Source organism: Phodopus roborovskii, unplaced genomic scaffold (assembly GCF_943737965.1).
Source record: "Phodopus roborovskii unplaced genomic scaffold, PHOROB, whole genome shotgun sequence".
In the NCBI taxonomy this organism is placed as follows: Eukaryota; Metazoa; Chordata; class Mammalia; order Rodentia; family Cricetidae; genus Phodopus; species Phodopus roborovskii.
In genome coordinates this window covers 13,868-35,706 of record NW_026126428.1, presented here as the reverse complement: position 1 = coordinate 35,706, position 21,839 = coordinate 13,868, and the positions used below count along the sequence as shown (strand labels likewise).

Genomic DNA, 21,839 nt, shown 5'->3' with positions numbered 1-21,839 from the left:
GTGTGTTTTCCTTGATAACACTTCCAGGGTAATAAAGAGATCAAGCTGCTTTTGCCTGGGCAGCCTGAACTTAACCTAGTAGCTGCTGCATTTTGCATGACCAGATTGGAGGAAATGCACTGTTTATGATACTGAGGAGAATAGCCATTTTGTCACATTGACCTGAGGGCCTGGGTTCTTGTGGGGTGAAAGGAGGTTGTGGTGAATCTCCCACAACTGACAGACCATAGAAACAATGCCTGAAAATACAAACTTCTTCTCATCATTGAAGGGAGACCCAGCCAGGTTTCATGGAGCAGATTTTTTATTGGTGGTGACTGTCGTGGCAATTTTCTCCCATTTTGGCCTCTGCTCCTGGTTGGTAACCCTGTTTATGGCTCTAGCACTTGCCAACTGTTGATCATTCTCTTCTCTCCCCTTGTCCTTCGACCTAGGGTAGCAGCAGTGCTCATTTTATCATGGGACCGTTTGTCCTTTATCACCCAGTTAGGGTGACTGGCCTTGACTTGACATGGGAAAAAACTCACTAATCTATTTTCACTTGAACTTTAGTTTACTCTGGCAGGTGCGCTAGGTACCTAATGAAAACTCAGGTTTCTAGCCTGTCCCTCATAGATGTCCACTGGGAGGTGGGGATGGTGAAGGTGTGGGTGGGCAATGAGAATATAAGATGAAAAGCAACCGTGGAGCAAATGCCCAGGCATCGTTCAGCCTGGGGTTTATTTAGAACCTGGGTGAGTTGTGTTAGACCAATTAGAACTCTGCTGGGGAGCACTGAGCAAGGACAAAATGTAACTCACTGGGGGGAAGGGTGTGGGGTCACAGTACAGGGGTAGACATCTTCCCACAGTAGCCCCCTCAGTCTGTGCAATTGTCTGTAGACTAGGCAGTGGTTTATGGGCTGAATGGACCAATTTCGGAAGCAGTTTCCAGAAACTTCACATTGAGCAAAATGGGAGAGTGTGTGTTTCATAGGGGCTCCTTTGATCCAAGTGCTTTGGGGTATGTTTCTGTTGAGCACAAAAAATTTTCCTTTATGGCTTTGTTTCCTACAATTCGACGGAAGAAAGTAAGACTCAGCTGTAAGTTTGTTCTGGAGCATTCATGTGTGTGTGGGGGGGGGAATGGGGGAACGGAGAGGGAGAGGGCAGAGACAGAGAGACAGGAGCAGAGAGTACACAGAGTGCAGTTCTTCTTAGATGAACTGGCTCGCCAAGCTTACTTCTTCCCCTTAGCTCCATACTGCCACCTCCTGGTCTTTTAGACATCCTGCAGAAGACGATGATCCAAGTTCACCAGTACCGAGAAACCTAATTGATTACTCAGTTCTTAAGCCAGCAGCTGACGATCGATGAATAGACCACATAAAGAGAAGGAACAGACACACAAACATAAAAATAATGTATGGCCCAGGACACGCAATGACAGAGTCATGCTCAGGACTGGGGTGCACATGGGTGGTTGGGGTCAGAGAAGACATACTAAAAGGACTAGCCGAATGGTAAAAGCGTGAGCAGAGATTGGTGAAGACAGGGAGGGCCAGAGAAAGGGATCATAGGAGGAGGACGTACAGAAAGGCCAAGGGAGAAGAAGTCCCAGAAGACCAGTGCTTCGACGACAAGCCTCTAATAACAAAACACCCTGAGAATTCAAGGGTGAAACGTGGCGCTGAGGGTCACCAGCTGGTACAAGGGACTCCAGTTCCGATAAGAAAGCCCAGAGTGCAGTCCATGAATGCCTTCTAAGCAAAGGGACAGTGTTCTAAGCAAAGCTTGCCATTGCCTCTCAGACACCCTAGTTTGGGCACAGCTGGGAAAAGAGACAAGATGCAACCCATGGCATTTCCCCAGTTCTCACTGTAGTGTACATTTGAATGAAGATAACAGTTATCAGGTGAACAACTTTCTGTGTACAGGATGACTAATTAGAAGTCCCCTGCCAGTCACACATATTATTCTCTTGTTTTTTGGGCCCTATGTACTTTCTGTTGATGGTGTGTCTAACATGTTTCATAAGATTTTATTGTAATGTGTGTATAGGAATATGCTTCACCCTTTATATGTGGGTCCTCTTGGAGATAGGAGAAACAGCCGAATTCCCCTGGAGCTGGAGTTTCTGGCAGTTGTGAACCTCCACACACACACCTGCCCATGGCACACGTGATACACACATGCTTTTCACAACAGGGACAAGAGTCCGATCCAGACAGGATTCTGTGATAAAACACCATCTAGTTACAGGAATAAAATGGGGCTCCCAGACAGTGTTAGCACCCCTAGCACCCAGAATGCTTGTCATTTTGCCTGAGGGCAGACTTAGTCCTCCATCCCTCTAATCCTCTTGAGCATTTCTTTTGGATTTAGATAAGTGCTTCCCAGAGCTCACCGATGGCTGCTTTAGGAGAGCCTATTTCCGATTCCCATCCCCAGCCTAAGGCTCTAGATTAAAAATGAGGGCTTAAAATTTTAATTTTTTTTAAAATTTATTTTTCTCTCACACACAGAACATCCTGATAGCAGCCTCCCTCCCTCCACCACCACCCCTCACAACCTCCCTCTCCCCCCACATACCCCTCTCTGAGGAGGAAAGAGCGAGCTCTCAGAGATATCAAGCAAACACAGTATAGCAAGATGCAACAAGATGGGCACAGACCCTCGTGTCAAGCTGAGGACATAATCCTTGATCTCAGCTTTAGAAGCGAGAACTAGCTTAAGAGCCTTATTGAATCCATCCTTGGACACCAAGGACTATGCGCGGTATGGGTACAGAAGCCAGGGGTGAGGAGCTCCATTAGAGGCCAAGCTCCCGGATCCCGATTGCATAAGGTCTGGAGTCATAATCTACGAGTGCACTGTATGAGCCAATGCTTGTTGTCTGTATGGGAAAGCTTGTGTTACAACAGGTCTTACCGGATGAATAACACTGCATTGGACACGTACCAGATAGTTGTATAAGTCTATGATTCTTTGCCAACACTTGCCTAAGTTTGTGCTAGCAACATTAAACTTACTACCTTTATGGTTTTTCAAATGTGTAATTGCAAGTCAGGAAACTTAACTGCTGAGCTCTCTGGCGCCTCATTGAGATTTTTTTTTCTTCTGGGTCGTTAGGCGTATTGTTGTTAGGCAGTTTTAGTGTGTGTGTATGTGTTTCCTTGTCTGCTTTTACTAATAGAGCAAATACTGCTGCAAAACCATTAAAAATCTCAACAATTAAATAAAACTGCTCCTTTCAAACAAACTTGTCACCTGGAAATCATTTTGTGTAGCTTTTGATTTCATTAGAATTTTCATCCAGGTGTATATGTTGGTGATCCTAGTTTAGAGGTTATCCCAGGCTAAATACCCAAGCCAATCTGGTACATGTCATAACTAAATTTTAATATTAATATTATATGTATGTACATATCCACAGACAGAAGCTGATAAATACATGTTGGTGTAGTTCGGCAAAACAAAAACATCTTTGTGTTAAGTAGTTATTACCATGTAAGTAGGGACTTTAAGGACTTGTAATGCTACTTTATTAAACTGAATATTGTGGTAAATATCACAAGTATGATTATAGCTATGTAGTTCATATTTAATATTATTTTAAACTTTTGTCTTATAAGATATTAACATGTAACAACCAAATAGCCCTGAAAAAACACTGTGTGCCTTTTTTAAGATATCACAAAGTTATATAATTCTTAAAGTTAATCATTGAAAAATGTGCCCTTCCTTAAGTTTCCCAATTTCTTTCTTAATCTAATCAAGTTATGTGTGCAATTTCACAATCTAATTCAGGATTAATTTATAACACATTTTAAAAGTGTTTTGTTTAAAAAAAAACAGAATGAGGACTTGTAGCGTGTTTGGTGGGAATGCTCTAAAAATGTGTTTACTGCATCTCTACATAATTCGGTCTAATTTACGTCACAACAACTGTGTAAGATTCTGCAAAAACCCTTATTCTGACATAGAATCCAAGTATATGTTTGTAAAAAATATAGACTTATATCCTTAGAAAACAAAAAATAAACCACTTTATGCTACTATTAAGTTTCCTGCTAATCCTAGGCACTTACTAAATTAAAATTGTAAAGGTTTATCAGACCCTATAAAGTGTCTATATCTTCACAAAGTCTACTTCTGCATGTGTTTCTGAGACAGACCCATGATCTCTGAGGGCACTGCCAAGAAAGAAGGCTTCCAGGTTATGGTCACCCAGAACAGAACACCCACCTCTCAGATCTCAAAATGTCAGGACAGTGCGAATGCTGAAATGGAAAAATGACAGAGGGTTTAGTTATTTGTGCATATACATGTGTACATACATACATACATACATACATACATACATACATACATATGGAGAAAAACATTCCTTCCTATGATAGAAGCCTTATGGGCAATCCTCTTATGGGAAAGCCATCTGGGTTTGAGGTCCACAACTTCTCTGCACTCCGGTGAGGGGAAGCTGAGTGGAGAAATTGAATTGACTCTGGAAGCACCTGCTTATTGCAATTGTTACAGAAAGATTTGTCTGCATATTGGGAGGCCATATTGGGGAGAACAGGAAAGACAATCCAAGAGGGTGTGAACATCTTGGTGCCCAAGAAGATGGTAAAAGCAAGGTAAGACTTTTCCTCTATCTCCTCTATCTCGAGAGTTTGCCAGGGCTGCAGAAGAGTGAGGTGTTGTGTTCTTCCTTATTGAATATTAGATCACTTAATGACTGGAAAGTGGGCTGGGGAAGTTCAATAATAAAGCCACTTTGGGACATTGCTATTTGGGGATGACCTGAATACATTTGCTCGCAGGCAGCTAGGACTGGAAAGCAGGAAGCAAGGGGCTCACTAGAATTTCTGTAACATGTCGAGAGAAGCATGTCCATGATGGAACTGGGCCACCACAATGGTCTTGAGGCAGGGAAGAGAGGAGAGATACTGGTAGAGAAGGGTGGGGAGGGATGAGTGTGGGGTCCTGTCTGCAGGTCTCAGCATCTCTTTGGACACACTGGGGCAGGGTCAGGATGAAGATGCAGTGCTCTGGCTCTTGCTCTATAAAAGCAGAACAAGCATTGTTCTCTGCTTAGATATAGCAAAGAATTGTTTTTGGTGAAGCTGATGGAAATGGAACATTCTGGGTGTCCAATATAGGAAGTTATGGGAATTTAAGTCCTCATTTGGGAAGTTACTGCACATTAGGGAGATAGTAGATGTAAGACTTCTGAAAGTAGTTTTGTTGGAAAACAATTAGTAATTAATTTTCAAACCATATTAAAATATTAGTATTGTGTATGTAAATAAATGAATTTTTACTTTTTTTAGATAGAAATCTACTCCTGGTTTACTTGAACAAAAATCAAATTTAAACATATGTACGATCCTGTAGACTTCATCAGGAATAGAGAGGGCATTGAAAAGAAAATGTTAGTTCCTATTACAGGCAGAATCCAAACCTTACTGCACACTGCTGATGCTTAAGGTTTACAGAATCAATAATGCCATCTATTTTGACCCCATAGGCAGGTCTCAGAAATCCATAAGGGAGGATAGCTAAATTTTGACTCATGCATCCACCTTGCCCTTGCCTAGGCGTGAGAAATGCATGGACAGGAACACCCACTGATTTTCTGGCTTATGGGGCTTTAGGTGAGAAGCCTCGCCTATATGGAACAAGTGCACCCCTGACACTGCTCCCATGAAACCAAATATTAATTATTTGCCTTTTGTAACCTCAGTTTCATCAGCTGAATATGGCAAGAATAACATCTGAGCAACAAAACTCAAGAAACCAAACAGGATTTAGAAACAGCACAGGAGCAGTAAAGAAGTTCACCATGGTATTGGTGGAAAATTCTGGCAGCTTTATAATGTAGAAAGCTTGGCCAATGAGATCCATCTGGCATGAAGAATTAGAGTCTAGGAGATTTAAAAGAGCTCTTATAGAACATTCTAGGGAGTAGCTATGTTCCTCTGGCTACCTTAAGTAATGTAAAATAAAAGGGAAAGAAATGGGTATACTTGAAAATACCAAACTTTAAAAGTAGCTTGTGGGAAAAGATCCAAAAAGTTACCATAAGAAAACATACCTTTGCCTAGATAAAGCAATTCAAATCCTTCATTGATCTTTTTTAAGGGCAGGTGTGGGTGATTAACTGGTCCAGGTCAAATTTCTCTTCCAGGGCTCAGTCTGCACCAGTTTTGGTACATCATCTCTGCTCTTCCAACCTGTGAGTAAACTTGGTAAAGCGTGTGCTCACCTAGAAAATCCTCACGTTGTATGGCATTATAGAGTGTCCTTTCTCTCCCATGCATGGGCAGACCCTTCCCAACATACAAACAAGCTGCATTCCTCCCCATCCCTAGAAACCAAGGCCAACAAAAGCCTTCTTGATTCCTACCTCCTTCCAGCTGCCCCCACCGCTCCATGTTGGGCAGAACTGCAGACAGAGCTGTCTCCCAGGGACTCTTTCTGGCTCCAGTCCCTTTGATTTTCTAGTGAGCTCACTACACAGATTCACATTCTAACACACTGCTGTCTCTGCTCTACTCAAGGTTACCCACCATCATTATGGCACGACAGTGGACTATGAGTCCTTTGGGGAACCTTGGGTGATTAATTTATTTTTCTCTGTCTACTTTTGTTTCTGGTCATATATTCATCCCTTGTTCATTATTATCCCTATTTCAACTCGGAAAATGTCTTTACTGAATCCTCCCACATCTCCCAGACTTCTAGGTGTCCCAGGGCTTAGTCCTCATACCTTTCTCCTCTTTGTGTCTCTCAATATAATCTCCTCTATGCTAAGGACTTTAAATAAACTATATCTACAACATTTAAGTATACATTTCCAGTGAGACCTTCCCTTGAGCTATAGACTATCTGTGGCATGTGTTCTTCAAAGTATCTGAAAATTAGGAGGCCTAATAACCGACATTCGGTTTGTTCGCAAACACACAACTAAAAGTATCATTATCAGCATGGGATCAACACTAAATGATACAGAAAGGGAGCATAGCAACAGTCAACATCACCTGACCACTCTTGATTTCCACCACCTTCCCAGAGCCCCCAGCCTTCTCCTTCTGCAGTCTGGGGATCTGAACAGGTGTTCATGTTTGTGCAGCAAGCACTTTGCCCTGAACTATCTCCCAGCCTTACATGAAGCTTTCAACATATAACAAATGCAAAATGACTCCTCTTATAATGAATCGCATCATATCAATAGCAACATTAACTTTTATATCATTTCATTCATATTTTTGTTTGCATTTTCCAACAAATTACATACTTCTCTAATTCAAGATTATCTTTGTCCTCTTTATACTCCCAGCAGGTACTCAAATGGTTTTCTTCTCTCACACTGTGTAAGACCAAGTCTAATATGAAGTACCTCTTAAATCCTAGTGATACATGAAGGTACCAGAATAGGATGTCGTAGGGAAGTGATTGGAAGTGTGATTATACTCCGTACTGCAGTAGAAGTGATCCTGGCCTCATCCTTACAGGTTCTCAGTTGTTTCTAGTCAGAAGCTGACCTGTCCCCATGGGATATGCATTTCAGCTGTTCATTTGTTGAGCTCTGGGCTGCAGAATTTTGCCAGGTCGTCATGAAGTAGAGCAGCTTCTGTTTCTTAAGTGAGTGCTCTTTGTGTGTATGGAGAGCAACGGATGCCCTCAGAACTTTCTACCACGGAAGTCATCCTTGCGGGAGCATGTCTGGTGCCTTTTACTCAGGCCTTTGGTCACAGGAGTTGCAGATACTGACCTAGAGTATGCCCACTGGTGTAGCCCTGGAGTCACTTAAGGAACAGACAGATGCCATTTTGTGTGATTGCTATCACAGTTCCATGTGGGGTCATTTACCACTCATCCTTGGAAGATAGAACTTGGAGGGTGAGTAGATGAGAACGTATAAGCCTCTCTCCCTTGATAGGCAGGAGACACAAAGTTACTAGCTGCTGTCAGGAGGCCCAGCTACCTCACCTCGAAAGATGCAGCCCTTCCATGTCCGGCCAGTGAAAGCAGCATTGGGTCATAAGTGAGCATCTTGGCTGATGGAGGAGCACCAACCACCACACTGGTCCCGTAGTTCATATGGCAAGATGAGGAGGGCATCAACCTGAGTTTAGGAAAGAGAAGGAGATGGTTGCTCCTGGAGATTATGGGCTCAGAAACAACAGGTGGTTGGAGTTCCAGTTGTTAACATGGTTTTCCAACTACTAAATCAATTAGGTCCCTAGACTTCAGGTTTTCTATTTGATTTAAAAATTGTCAATGCAACTTTAGTTATAATAATTATTATAACTGTATTATAATTATAACTGTATAATTATAATTATGACTGTGCTAATAATAGCTGTATTATAATTATAATAAGTAATCCCTACAGACACATGCCTCTTAAGATGGAAGTAGCCTTTACTGTAGCCAGTGTAATTGCTATTTTTAGTACATTTTGGTTGACCTTCATGGACTAACAACACAAGGGAATCCATGTGATACTTTCACACCAACAGCAACCACGTTCAGGTAAGCCTTAAGTTATTTGGGTTGAATGAATTAATCAATTAAGATATTTTAAAATCTTCATTTGAAAATTAAACACAAATACTAAAACATGAGGCAAGGAGTTTCTTCTCCTAGCAATATCTCCCAAGGCTAGGTCCACATTTGTGATCACTCACCCTTTCTGTTATTCAGTAATTACCCTTTAAATACTCAGGAGGTTACAACAGCAGACAGCATGCTTCAGACAGCTCTAACTCAAAGTTCCACCTCAGAATCAAACGACCTCTGTGTTTCTGTCTGACTCGTGGCTCTAGGAAGTACGCCTGGAGGCCACAGGTGCAACGGAATAAACCCCAGGTGACATCAAAAAGGGGATGTGACAGTGACGATGAACTGAAAGTTTCTTCTCAATGATGAACTAAAAACGTTTCTTCTCAATTACCGAATGCCTTGAGCAAATCTCACCTGTTATGCAATTGTGAGCAAAACTGGTTTTGTCAGGTCTCGAGGTCTCCTAATTCTACCCAAGGCCAGGGCTTCCTAATCCCAAAGGACTCTATAAAGTCTTGCCACCAGGGTGCCACAGAGGAGGCTGAACAGCTGAGCTCAGTGAAGCGAGAGGGTTTGGAGGAAGGTACCATATATACAACAATGCTCTTCCCGTTATCGTCTCCTTAGCTCTCTTTAGTTCTCATCACAAAACAAATTTAAGAAATGGAATCACTTTTGCCAAGACCTCCTCCACATATACAAGGAGGTTATGGGCCACAGGTTGACTTCTTGCCCTCTAGTCACATGAAAATGGCATGACATGATACATGATCAGGTAAAACTGATGTCTTTGTGATTTTTTGGCAAAATTGTTATGTGGCTATTATTTTCATTGCATTTTTATGCATTTATTTGTGTGTAGCCCTGAGCAGGTGAGTACATGCTTTGGAGTGTGTGGAGATCAGAGGAAGTGAACTTGTGAGAACTGGTTTTCTTCTCTACGTGTCAGTATTGGGAATCAAACTCAGGCCGTCCATCTTGGAGACAAGCACCTTTACTCACTGAGCCATTATACCAGCCCTGCTCTTTTTGGCCTGAGTCACAGATATTTCCATAGTTGACTGTTAATAAAGCTATGCAAAATGACTTTTAACATGAATGCATCTTGTAGCTTGGGTATTTGTTGTTTCAACTGGAGCTTGAGTCTTACTGCATGGTTTTCAAGAGCCTCCCGATAACTAAACGTGTACTGCACGGTGTTCCCTGTCATTTTTCAGCACCTCACTGATGGGCTTGAGTGAAGTCAGCAGGACTGATACACTCCGTAGCACCTACAGCCAGGGCCTTCTGGAATTTGTCCTTGTTGATGTCAATTCTAATGATCCTGGAGAGCTCCAGCTGCCTTACAGCCCATGATGACCTGACAGGCCAGCTCCTCCCAGGCCAAACACCACACAAGTGGAGCCAGGGAGCAACCTGTGGAGAGGAAAGTTCCTCCAAGAGTTAATGATGAAACCTGCCAAGTACCCTCAGTGTCAGGAACACAAAATTCAGAGGATTCATGACTTACCCAGGACTCCAGGTGACTTATTCTGGTGACAGTGAAACAAAAAAATTAGAAGGAGAAGAATGCCTAAGAAAGAAAGGGCTGGCCAGAGTAAAGGCAGTGTTTGCCAGATGCCAAACAGCGGCTTCCTAAAGCCTTTGTGTAGCCTGTGTGGCCCTGACAACCCCCTCTGCCCTCAGGAGGGTTAGACAAGCTCCACACCTCCATATTGTTGTTCTACAAATCCATGCTGAGTTGGTTTTGGTTTGTTCTGACTAACAGAAGTAGTGTCTGAAGAATCATGACTCTGTGGAGTCATTTGGAGTTGTATTGTCTTCCCCCACCCTCGGCCAAGTCCAACCTCCATGATACAGCGGTTCAGTGGCTGATGGGTAACTCGAGCAAGGAACCCTACTTAAATCAGCTTTTAGAATTTTATATGGTACTGTGCTAGATTAAAGAAGGATTTAGTCCACAGTCACTCTCCTGCTAGAAGAATAACCAAGATCAAGAAATCCAAATGATCACTTAGGAAACTCACTGAGTCTTTGTGTTACGTGGTGGCTGTTCTGGTCTTCCCTGTGTCCTTCAACCCTTCACGTGCCCAACACCTGGCCTAACGTGGAGAGTGTCTTTGCAGAAGGTGGTCAAGTTACAATGAGGTCATTAGGAAAAGCCTCTCTATGGTTTAGGTGTAGTTAGAGCCTGTCTTTCAGCCACTCTGTGATCTGGGGACGTTCAGCACTGATGTGACCTTGTACATGGCTATGAAACCTGTGTGGCCTAATGAGAAGTGAGGAGGTGCTTGAAGGTGCTGGCCTCAGCAGGGGTTAATTCTTGGGGCATCTTGGTTAGTTCCACATGGCGCGTGGGCTCTGTGGGGGGCAGCATGGTGCACTTGACCTCTGGTATGCACTGTTCTCTCCTGCCTCGGGTTTCTGTGCTGTAGGAAGCTGGAGAGGTCCCTAGCCAGAGGCTGACTAGATGAAGCGTGTGAGTTAGAACTTCTGGTCTTCAAAACCGTGAGCCAAATAAACCTGCTTTCCTTTTTATGTAACCATGCTCGGAGTATGTTGTGCACTTGGATGAGCCTGATTAGTACATCTCCAACCCAACGTGACTACTGGTGTTCTTCTTTTTTTTTTTTTTTTTTTTTTTTTTTCTTAATTGAAATGTAAATATAAAAGATTCAGTAGGGAAGACCATATGAAAAACCTGGGAGATTGACATTCATGGACGAGGCAGGAAGGGAAGCCTGAAGCAGGCCCTCCCCGCGCAGCCCTCAGTAGGAAGCAACCCATGCCAGCACTTTGAGTTGTGAACTTCTGATCTACAGGCCTCTATGACAGTAAAGCCTTTGTTGCTTAAGCCAGCACTTGGCTACAGTCTTCTGAGCAAACTAACATACCAAACACAGCAATAGCGTTTGATGGGAAAAGAGATTCGTTCTAGGACTGAATACAAACTTCAGTGATTTAACCCGAAGGAGATGCTGCAGAAACAAAGATCCGTGTATTTAAAATAAAATCTCGACCTTGATTCCTGCCGTGCCTTTTCTTCCAGTTCACCTGGAGCATATGTATGTTTTCACAACGTTTCATTTCAGATTGCTAAGAAAACCAGCTAAGAAGACTGACAGGCAGGAAGGCAAAAGCTACCTGCAAGTCAGCCATGATTCTTACCTTGGCCGTTTTAACAGCAGCCCCATAGCCTGTGGAAAACCCACAGCCAATAAGTGAGGCTTTCTCAGGAGCAGCAACCATGGGTCAATCTAGCTTCTGAGCCCGACTGCGTCTAGCACTGTGTACTCGGTGAAGGTGCTAGTGTTCATGAAATGCTGGACTGGTTTGCCCTTGCACGTGGATCTGGTAGAGCCATCGGCCAGTGCTCCACGGCCCGTCAGACTGTTCAACACAGCAAATGCACACATTACTTGATTCAATTCAGAAACTATTATGGGGGACTCAAATGACGAGTAAACAATAACACCTACTCGCTCCTAATGCAGAGATTGCCTTCTGGGTTAATGCAGGCATTGCATTCTCTGCACTGTGGTAGAAAAAGAGGGGGATGACCTTGTCACCCTAGAAGGAAAGTAGCATTATGTTAAGCGTCACTCATTTGCATTAAAATATGAAGAAGCTGGCTCCTGCCTGTAATCCTAGCACAGTGGTGACTGACACGCGAATACTTTCCAGGCCAGCCTAGAAAACATTAAGATCATTTTTTTTAAGAGCCATTAATAGTTAACATTAATTAATAATTGATAGAAAACAGGTATGAATTGACCTATGTAATACATAAAAAATACCTTTAAAATATTCTAAGGGTTATAAAAATACCACCAAGTGGTGTCAAGGGTTGAGACTTGTCGAGCTGACTTCCCTCAGTACAATCCGGTCTCCTTGTGTCTTTAGGATTGGGCTGCACCTTTCCTACGACCCCCAGTGAAAGCGGGCTGTTTCCTTCCATACCATGACCAAGGCCTCCATACCTGGTCTCACTGTAGTGACCCGTCTCCCAACACTCTCTCGACCCCAACTGCTTCATGTTGTCCACAATCACTGGAAACTTAGACACCATTGCTCCTTTTATCACATGGTCATCCATTAGAAGCCAGATTCCTGTGGCCAAAATCTATTAAAAACAACAACGACAAACATTGCACCACCCAGCAAATGGATCACTTTAGAACAGGGTGGCATTGCTGCTCACTGGACTCTGTATCATTTCCTTGAATGACAGTGCTGACGCTGAGGCAGTCTGAGCCTGAAGCAAAGCATCAGGCCACGTTCCCTCGCTTCAGGGATGGACAGCATTGCTGCTTCCCTTCCCTGCTTGGATCTTGGTGCTTTTCTACAGTGAAGTGGACTAGCATCAAAGCCTGTTCTACAAGGGCATCTAACCCGATGGCGACAGGGGGGCACTGCAGGATAGTATTGCTAAGCAGTCACAATGAGTCCCTAGTGAAAGTCCTATGGGTGGCCCTGGTGGAACAGACCATTAGCCCCATCTACTTGGGATACAGAGGCAAGGGGATGATCACAAAGTTCATATCTTACCCAGGCTACAAAGTGAGTTCAAGGTCAGCCCATGTGGCTTAGAAGACCCTGTCTCCAAACAGAGGTAGAAAACATAACTAGAGATATGGTTCCCTTGGCTGAACACTTGCCTTGCATGCCATGATACCCAGGGTTCTGTTCCCTGTACACGTGTATGAGTCAATATATATAATGACTCAAAGAAGATTTAAGATAATTCTTGATCATGGTATTGATCATTTTCTATAATACACTTCACCAGTAAAAATTCAATAAAATTTCTGTTTAGCACAAGCTGAATTGACATTGTCATTCTTAATAGGCAATAAACTGGTGAATTTCACAGCCAGCATGTCAGTTAATAGCAGTGGCTGCTCTCCCAGAGTACCTGCCCCGATTCCGAAAACACACACGGCACCTTACAACTACAGTTCCAGGGGATGCAGCGCCCTCTTCTGGCCTTCTCTAGCACCAAACATATGTGGTCAGACAAACACCCCCCACACACATAAAATAATAAATACATAACATTTTAGAGGAAGCCAGCCACGCAGCAATGTCTTTCTCAACATAAATGAGATCTCCTTTCAGGATTATGTGTTTCAGGCCCCTTTCTTACCTTAACACGAACTTCCTTAGCCTTTGGTGGGGCCACTTCTATTTCCTCAATAGAGAAGGGCTGGTTCATTCCCCATAGTACAGCTGCTTTGCACTTAATAACCTAAGAAGCCAGGAGTCATAACAGGTGTTAATCACAAATGCAGTCTCCCTGATCATAGAAATATCACAGATGATCACAGATGTTTTCCTTCAGTGACAGAATTTGAAGCCTTACAGATTATCTTGTGTGGACCTTTATCTGATGTCATAAGCCAAAAAATGAAAGACCGAGAACACATAGCACATAAGGCCATGACTGAAATTCACACGATATTCCGATAAAGTACAATTGGTATGATTTCAAATGTGATAGATGAGTTCTACTGTCATCTGTGTGTTGCTTATTAATGAAGGTCAGGTCTATAAAACAGAGGACACTGCTGATCTGTAAGAATTTAACCAGACTTTAATTACATCAAACCCACTGAGCAATGGTGATGCAATGAGACAACTCGTCATAAGGCATTGGGGTAAGAAAATGGGAAAGAAAATGGCCTCCAAATGGAGTGGCACTATGGAGGTGTGTGGCCTGGATGGAGTAGATGCAGTCTTGTTGGAGGGAGTGTGTCTCTGTGGGGGTGGGCTTTGAAAGATATCTACGCTCAAGCTAGTCTTGGTGTGGCACATAGTTGCTTCCTTGTGGTAGATCAAGAGGTGAATTCTCCAGATCCTTCTCCAGTAACGCACATACTGCCATGAAGATAATAGACTAAACCTCTGAAATTATAAGTCCCCTACCCCCAGTTAAATGTTTTTTTTCTTTATAAGACTTGTTGTGGTCATGGTGTTTCTTCACAGCAATAGAAACTCTAATTAAAACAAGTTGGTACCAAGGACTGGTGTGCTGTGATAGGCCTGACCATGCTTTTGTTTAGAGGAACATGGACTTTGGCAGTTTGAGTTAGGAAAGCACTGGAACACTTTAAGCACTGTTTTGTGGGCCACAAAAGTAGGAGCATGGAGGACAGTAGTACTAAGGGTAATTTGAATTGTGGGGCCTAACTCAAGAGGTTTCAGAGAGATGAAGAATTTTAGTGCGATTGCCTACAGATTATTGTTCTGTAGTGAAGAATGTCACGTTGCCTTTTACCCTTGTCCCAGAAGAAATCTGCCTGAGACCAGAAACTCTCAGACAACCTAGTATGGATTCTTATTGTGGTTACTAATGTTAAATCTAATGAGGATTTATAATGAAAAATGAGCTGAGAAAGGAAAAATACAAAACATACAATTTGAGGAAAAGGGAGCCCAGGAAGTGAAATGGGGCTAAGTCCTGAGTTCAAGGATATAAACTGGTTAAGAAATGAAATAAAGGGTGTAATAACATCAGGGCAAGATCCTGGCTAAGTTTCCAACTTGTGAAAAGAAATTAAAGAAAAACTTAGACCAGGGTGTGGTGTGTAGGCCTTTAAACCCAGCACTCTGGAGCCTTAAGCAAGCAGGTCTATAAGTTCAAGGCCATCTTTGTTGACAGACTGAGTTCCAGGACAGCCCCCAAGATCAGGCAGTGAAAGAAACCATGAAGAAACAGAAAGATGCTAAATTGTAATTGAACAAGGGGAGCCATGTCCCAGCCCCTACCAAGCAGCAAAACTTGGCAACTGGATCACATGGTTCTGGCCTGAGAGTCGATGATAGAAGGAAGGGATTATACAGTCACCTCCATTACTAAGAAGCTTCACTGAGATCAGGTGTGTGACAGGGGTGTCCCTGCACAGAGGCTCAGATGCCAGGCTATTGTGAAGCTGTGAGGTTGAAGCCTGGATTGCCTTGCAGAGTCGAAGATGTTGGAGATGCGAGGAGCCATGGGACACCTGCCAGGGAGAGCTGCTAACAGGGAGTGGGACCTGCCCAAGAGGAAGAAGCGTGCACGGTCAACAGAGCTGGAAGGAGTTGGGAGCTGAAGAGTTTCGGCATGAACATGAGAGCTTTGGTCCAGTGTTTTGCGTCACTATTCTCCCTCCCCTGTTTTGGAATGGTAATGCATATCCTGTGCCATCATATGTTGGAAATGTGTATATGCTTTTTTATTTTGATTTTACACGTGATTGCAGCTAAGAGATTATGTGAGCTATCGAAAGAGACTTTGAACCTCAGATTTTTAAATAGAAGTTTGACCGTGGGGACTTCTGAAGTTGGACTGGGCGATGCTTTTGCATGATTATGCTAAGTTTATAAATCTTTGGGGCCAGAAAGTGAAATGTGATAGTTTGAAACAAATGGTCCCCAAAGAGAGTGTGGCTATTAGGAGGTGTAGCTTTGTTGCTTGGTAGATATAGCCTTGTTGGAGGAAGTGTGTCACTGCGGGGGCAGGGGGATGGGCTTTGAGGTCTCTTATGCTCAAGCTACTCTCAGAGCAGCACATAGTTGATTCCCTGTTGCCCACAGATGAAGATGTAGAACTCCTCAGCTCCTTCTCCAGCACCATATCTGCCTGCACATTGCCATATCCTGCCAGGAAGATAATGAACTAAACCTCTGAGTTTGTAAGCCCCTCCCCCCTTTATAAAAATTGCTATGGTCATGACATCTGTTCATAGCACTAGAAACCCTAAATAAGACAAACACGGAAATGTTTGTTACCATCATGTGGATTGTGACTGTGCTTCTGGCGTGTGATCTGTCTGTATCTTCATATCTCTGTATCCTTTTTGCACTTAACCCAAATCAGAGCTTTTTACTCTGTACAAATAGGACATACCTAGCAACTTACCACTAGGCACTCACATGGTTTTGCTAGAGCTAATCAGCTAACAGGTTTTGGTAACAGTATCAAATTCTCATGAGAGAGAGAGAGAGAGAGAGAGAGAGAGAGAGAGAGAGAGAGAGAGAGAGAGAGGAGAGAGAATTTAAGTTTGCTGACCACCTAGCTTGGATATACAGCAGTCACAAGAAACCCTGCTTTAAACAAAGATAGAAGCAGAGGACAGAGATACCCAAGGTTGTCTTCTGAATTTCCACATGTGAGCTATAACATGCACCCAATTCCCTATATTCACACACATATATGTGTAACCACACAGAGAGAGACAGAGAGAGAGAGAGAGAGAAAGAGAGAGAGAGAGGGAGGGGAGGAGGGGGAGAGAGGGAGGGGGCATGCAAAATTCAAATAGAAGTAAAATCTAAAATTCTCATTTGTTATGATTCAACACTGTTGTGTAATATTATTTAACTAGAGCAAAGATGTGTTACATTTGTTTAGAATGCAGAATATGATACTTTAATTGTAAAAGGTGTTACATTTGCTTATGCTGCATTTGTTTAATGGTGTAAGGATGTATTTAATTGTGTAACAATGTGTTGCATTTGTTCACCTTGCCTGCACCTATAAGGCACCTGATTGTTCTAATCAGGAACAAACAGCTAGGCAGGAGAAAGAATAGGTCCGCTTCTAGGCAGAGAGAATAAATGGGAGGAGAAACCTAGGCTTGAGGAGCTGGTTGGTGACCCCAAGAAAAAGCTTACAAGCTACCGCTCAACTGATAGCCCAACTCCTTGAAAACTCCTTTAGATTAAATGTAGAGGGAACATCATTCTAGAGACAGATTAATGACAGAAAACCACCATTGTCTCATTTAACATGTACCTTTGTCTAGCTAAGAAAAGTATTTCAGTCACAGAATAATCTGGCCAACACTAAACTAGAATTTTCACATCACATTAACGGCAGTGACAGAGAGCATAGAGTAACTTTCGTATTTAACAATGACAGGAGAAAATGTCATAAAAGGAAATAATAACTTATCATGAGCATTTCCCCAGCATCTCATCCAGCTATGTAGCTGAGGCTAAAGACTGGTCCCAAAAATCAACAACCCTTCTGTCTCAGCCCCCTGAGTGCTGGGGGAAATAGGAATGTGTGATTTTCTGAAAGTGTTATGCTGAGAGACAACAGCTTTTCCAAGTAGAACAGAGATGTCCTGGAGAGGATACTTGAAGCAAAATGGGAAAAGTCGCCTTGTTGGACACACAGAAAGCTTAATCAAATATATAAAGAAGGTATCAAGATCTCCAATCACTGCTCTGACCTCTGAGCTAGTCCTCTGTCCCAGGAGATGTACATAAAGGACCCCAACAGGAAAATACAAATTAATATACTGTGGTATATTTACTATACTTACTCTTAAGAATATTTTCAAAAGACTAGAAATAACAAGCTATAATTCTTGATTTATCAAATTGATAGTGAATTTGTACTTAACAAGAATACCCAATTTTGTCCAAGCAATAAAATGGGCAGTCCTATTCCAGGGTCCACCTCTTTGGAAAGTAACTTTCTCAGTACATCAAGATACATAAGCATGTATTGATACTTTTTACCCTATAATTCCATTTATTACAATCCCAGCCTCAAGGGAGAAGAAAGTGCAGAAACATCTTAATATGCTTTGGAGTTATCTCAGTACTCTAAGGGAAATATGTAAAAAGAATGGAGGAAACTTAAAACCAGAAATCAATGTAAGATGTTGAAAATGATTGTTAAGTTGGAAAATAGGTTAAAGATATCCATATCCTATATGAATATAGCCAGTAAAATATGGTTGGAGGATGCGGGAGAGGTGGCGAAAACAAACTCAGTGCTTGTTTGGGAATGCAGGAACATGCTTGTCTCCCCTACACACACACACACACACACACACACACACACACACACACACACACATTCTGTTTCTCTAAATTCTCTATGATAAGCACTGTAATAAAGCAAAGCCTCCAAACTCGTGTATTAGGCCCTAACCCTCCAATACCTCAAATATTATGGCACTTGGATATAAGGATCTTTTGCATTGCAATAGAGTTAAGATGTGGTCGGTGGGGGATTATTCCAGTCGAATAGGAGTGTTTTTATAATGAGGGGAAAGCTATGTAGAGATAGCAAGAAGAGCACCTCCTAAGCAAGGATCCTAAAGGAACCCATGTTCTCAACAGTCTGTTCTCAGATCCCAGCTCCAAACGCCTGAGGAAGTACAGCTCTGCTCTTTAAGCATGCGGTCCCTGTACTTGGTTATGGCATCTTTAGCAACATAATATAGTCATCTAAAAAAAATGAAATCATAAAAAATGAAGAGAGAGGGGAGTGCTGATGTAGGGAGCCTCTTCCTGAGATGCACAAAAACATCAGGACAAGTTTTGGAGCAAACAACCCGCTGTGGACCACCCCTACCGTATAACATCACCAAGTGAAAATGCTAAACTTGCTGTGCTGTTCGTTTTTATATGGTGTGTTCTTAATTATAGTTAGGAGATGCTGCCTGGAGCCCCCGAATTCTTCAGGACTGGGGATGTTCTGATAGTGGCTGCGCATTTACTTGATGAAGGACACAGGACAGGTTGTGTGGAGTTGCAAATATTTTAAGATTCATTTCAGCGCTTACATTCCATTTATTTCTATGAGCAAAGTTACTAACTTCCATAGCGCAAGACTAATTTTCCTGATTATCAGTGTTTACGGGATTTCTGACTCAAAATAAGATGTTTTTCATTCTTTCTCTGTTCAGTTCTGGGCGAAAAGGTTTTTCAGATTCTAGCATCCTAGGAAGTAACCTCAGAGACACTAGTGTTACCGAGACTTTTAATGGCATCTTGCCTTCGTAAAATGTTAAGGTAGACTAAATGCAAAGTTGTTTAAAAATAATACAAACATAAGTGTCTAACATCTTATATAGTTCTGTACCCATGTAAGACCTATCCCAATCTTCAAGCAAGAAAAAAGTCATATTTCTTAAATTACTGTCACCATGTAGGCACTTTTACCTCCTGAAGAAAAAAACCTGCTTTATCTACAGCATAGTCCTATTGTCTAAGAAGATCTACTCTTATATTTGCTACAAAACATCTCCTCAGAAACTTGAAAAGTGAGATTGCTTTGTTGTTGACTTTGCATTCCAGAATTAGCATTTTCCATCTCAACAGCAGGCCACATCTCCTCACCCCAAACTGCACAGGGAGATCCTGGACCAATTAAACACCTGAGCATACACTGTTGACCCTACTGAAGTCTCCTCTCCTCGTGGAAAACAGTTTGCTCTCTAGAGCAAGTGACTGGCTAACCTGAAATTAAATTGCAGACAATGCCCATATTATAACCACAATTCTCTTTTGCCTTTGCTGCCTTCTAGAAGAACCTTTTGTATGTGGTTTTTCAATCAAATCCTACTGCTTACTATTGTGGTTCTGTCATAATTGACCCATGTTCCCCCCATGGGTGCTCACACAGCAGCCTCAACAAACAGCCTTGATGTTGAGTCACTCTACTGTATTCAATGCTCTTAGGAGCAGCCCATATTATTAGCTCTAGAGAATAAGAGCTGAAATATTTTCCTTACTTTTCCAGCAGTGCCCATCCTGGCTCCCTTGGGTTTGTGGTCTGCAAACGTTTTTGACTTTACTCAGTTCACTCTTCTGTGAGTAACAACATCTGCCACCTTCAATAAATAGCGTGAGTTGGAAGTTCTGCCTGCCTTCAACAACATGATTCACAGCCTTGAAACTTTTAGAACCAGAAAAAGCTCTGTGCCCTCCTGAAAATCAAGTGGTAAAAGAAATACAATAACTGTTACGATTAGACAACGAATAAGAACCTAACAAAAACTGGATAGTCAACTCTGCTGAGAAGGGCCAGAAAACATCGTTACCCATTTTGTTTTGGATAATATAAAAACAGGTCACATTAATTCAGCTCAATTGTGGTTGATAAAGAATAAATTGTGTGCCTCTAAGTGCAGGCTGTTATGTAGGGCAGCTGATTTTAGGGATTCATTTGAGCATTTGTGTTGCATTCCATTCTGCAGACTTGACATAGCTTGTAGATAGTGTGGCTAAATATAAGAAGGGCTAAGGGCATGACTGTGTGATGAGAATATGTCTTACCCCGGGCTCAGTCCTTAGCAACACACACACTCACACACACACACAATTATAATGATGTATGTATGCATGCATGTATGTAATCGATGCGAGAAAATGTGTAAAAATCTGTATCTACCCACAATTGCTTACACACAGGAAGCTAGACTTCTAGGGAATTAGAATCTTGTTATACACAGGGTCCCTTGCATCCCCAAAGGAAATCCCTTGGGCAAGCACTTAGTAGTTTCATAGAAATTTTAAGCCACTACTTTCTAGTATGCAGCCACACCAGACCCTCCTGAATTTGCTTTCTTCTTTGATGAGGAGGATGCCCAAGGTATTTCTTATTGTTGACAGTGGTGAGTTACCATATTGGCAGACCATAGCCTCCAGTAAACTCTCCATTTGTCAGTAAGATGTCACTCTAGTGGAGTGACACAGTGAGGCAGGCTTTCATCTTTAGACAATAGGGCTCTTCAGTCCTCTAACACAGAATAATGACTCTTACCAGCATAGAAGACATCTGGCAGCGTTTGTTGTTCAGCCACTTATGTATCAACAAATCCTTCCCTCTGACAAACGGAAAACATGGCCACAAATCTCTCAGTGTAATGCAATGCACGCGGTAAGTCTACTTTAGCGCGCTTATCCTAGCTCAGAAGTAGTCATTGTGATCTTTAATTCTAGTGCAGGGAGCCGAATGGACCAAGCAGGGGGAAAGCACTGTCAGTGGATTGGGCTTGTATGCCAGAGCCATTGTTTAGGCAACGGTGATGGAGAACCCAGCATACGCTGTAGGCACGGTAGAGAGGGATTAGGCAGGTAGTATGGACACGGGCAGACTTCTGCGTCTCAACTGGCAAACAGCAAAAAGCAAGACTCGGCTCAGCAGCAAAAGCCTGTTTCCCTTCCCGAGCAGAAGAAGGCAAAGAGCACCAACATGGGCGGTGCCTGAACAGAGTGGCAGGGCAGAAACCAAGGGTGGTACTGCACAAAGGCAAAATGGCTCAGTTGATAGCTCCTTAAAGGGTTTTGCAAAACTGTTTAACGTACTAGTCTAAAAAGTAAAATATTCTCAAATTAATGTACAGGGGATATTTGATGGCTAAATAAGTTTTTATGTTCTCAAGCCATTCACCCAGAATTTATTGGCAAAAAAAAAAAAAAAAAAAAAAAAAATCAAAAGCTGAAAGTTGGAAAGTACCCAGAAAAATGGCTATTCTGGAGGAGTGGAAACAGGGAAGGATTGAA

The 21,839-nt window shown here is 42.5% G+C and overlaps 1 pseudogene; it reads right to left on the bottom strand.

The window, feature by feature from the left end:
* Window positions 1-6,078: 6,078 nt before the first annotated feature.
* On the bottom strand, window positions 6,079-20,116 carry LOC127223144 (all-trans-retinol dehydrogenase [NAD(+)] ADH7-like; annotated as a pseudogene).
* Between the last annotated feature and the right edge of the window lie 1,723 nt (window positions 20,117-21,839).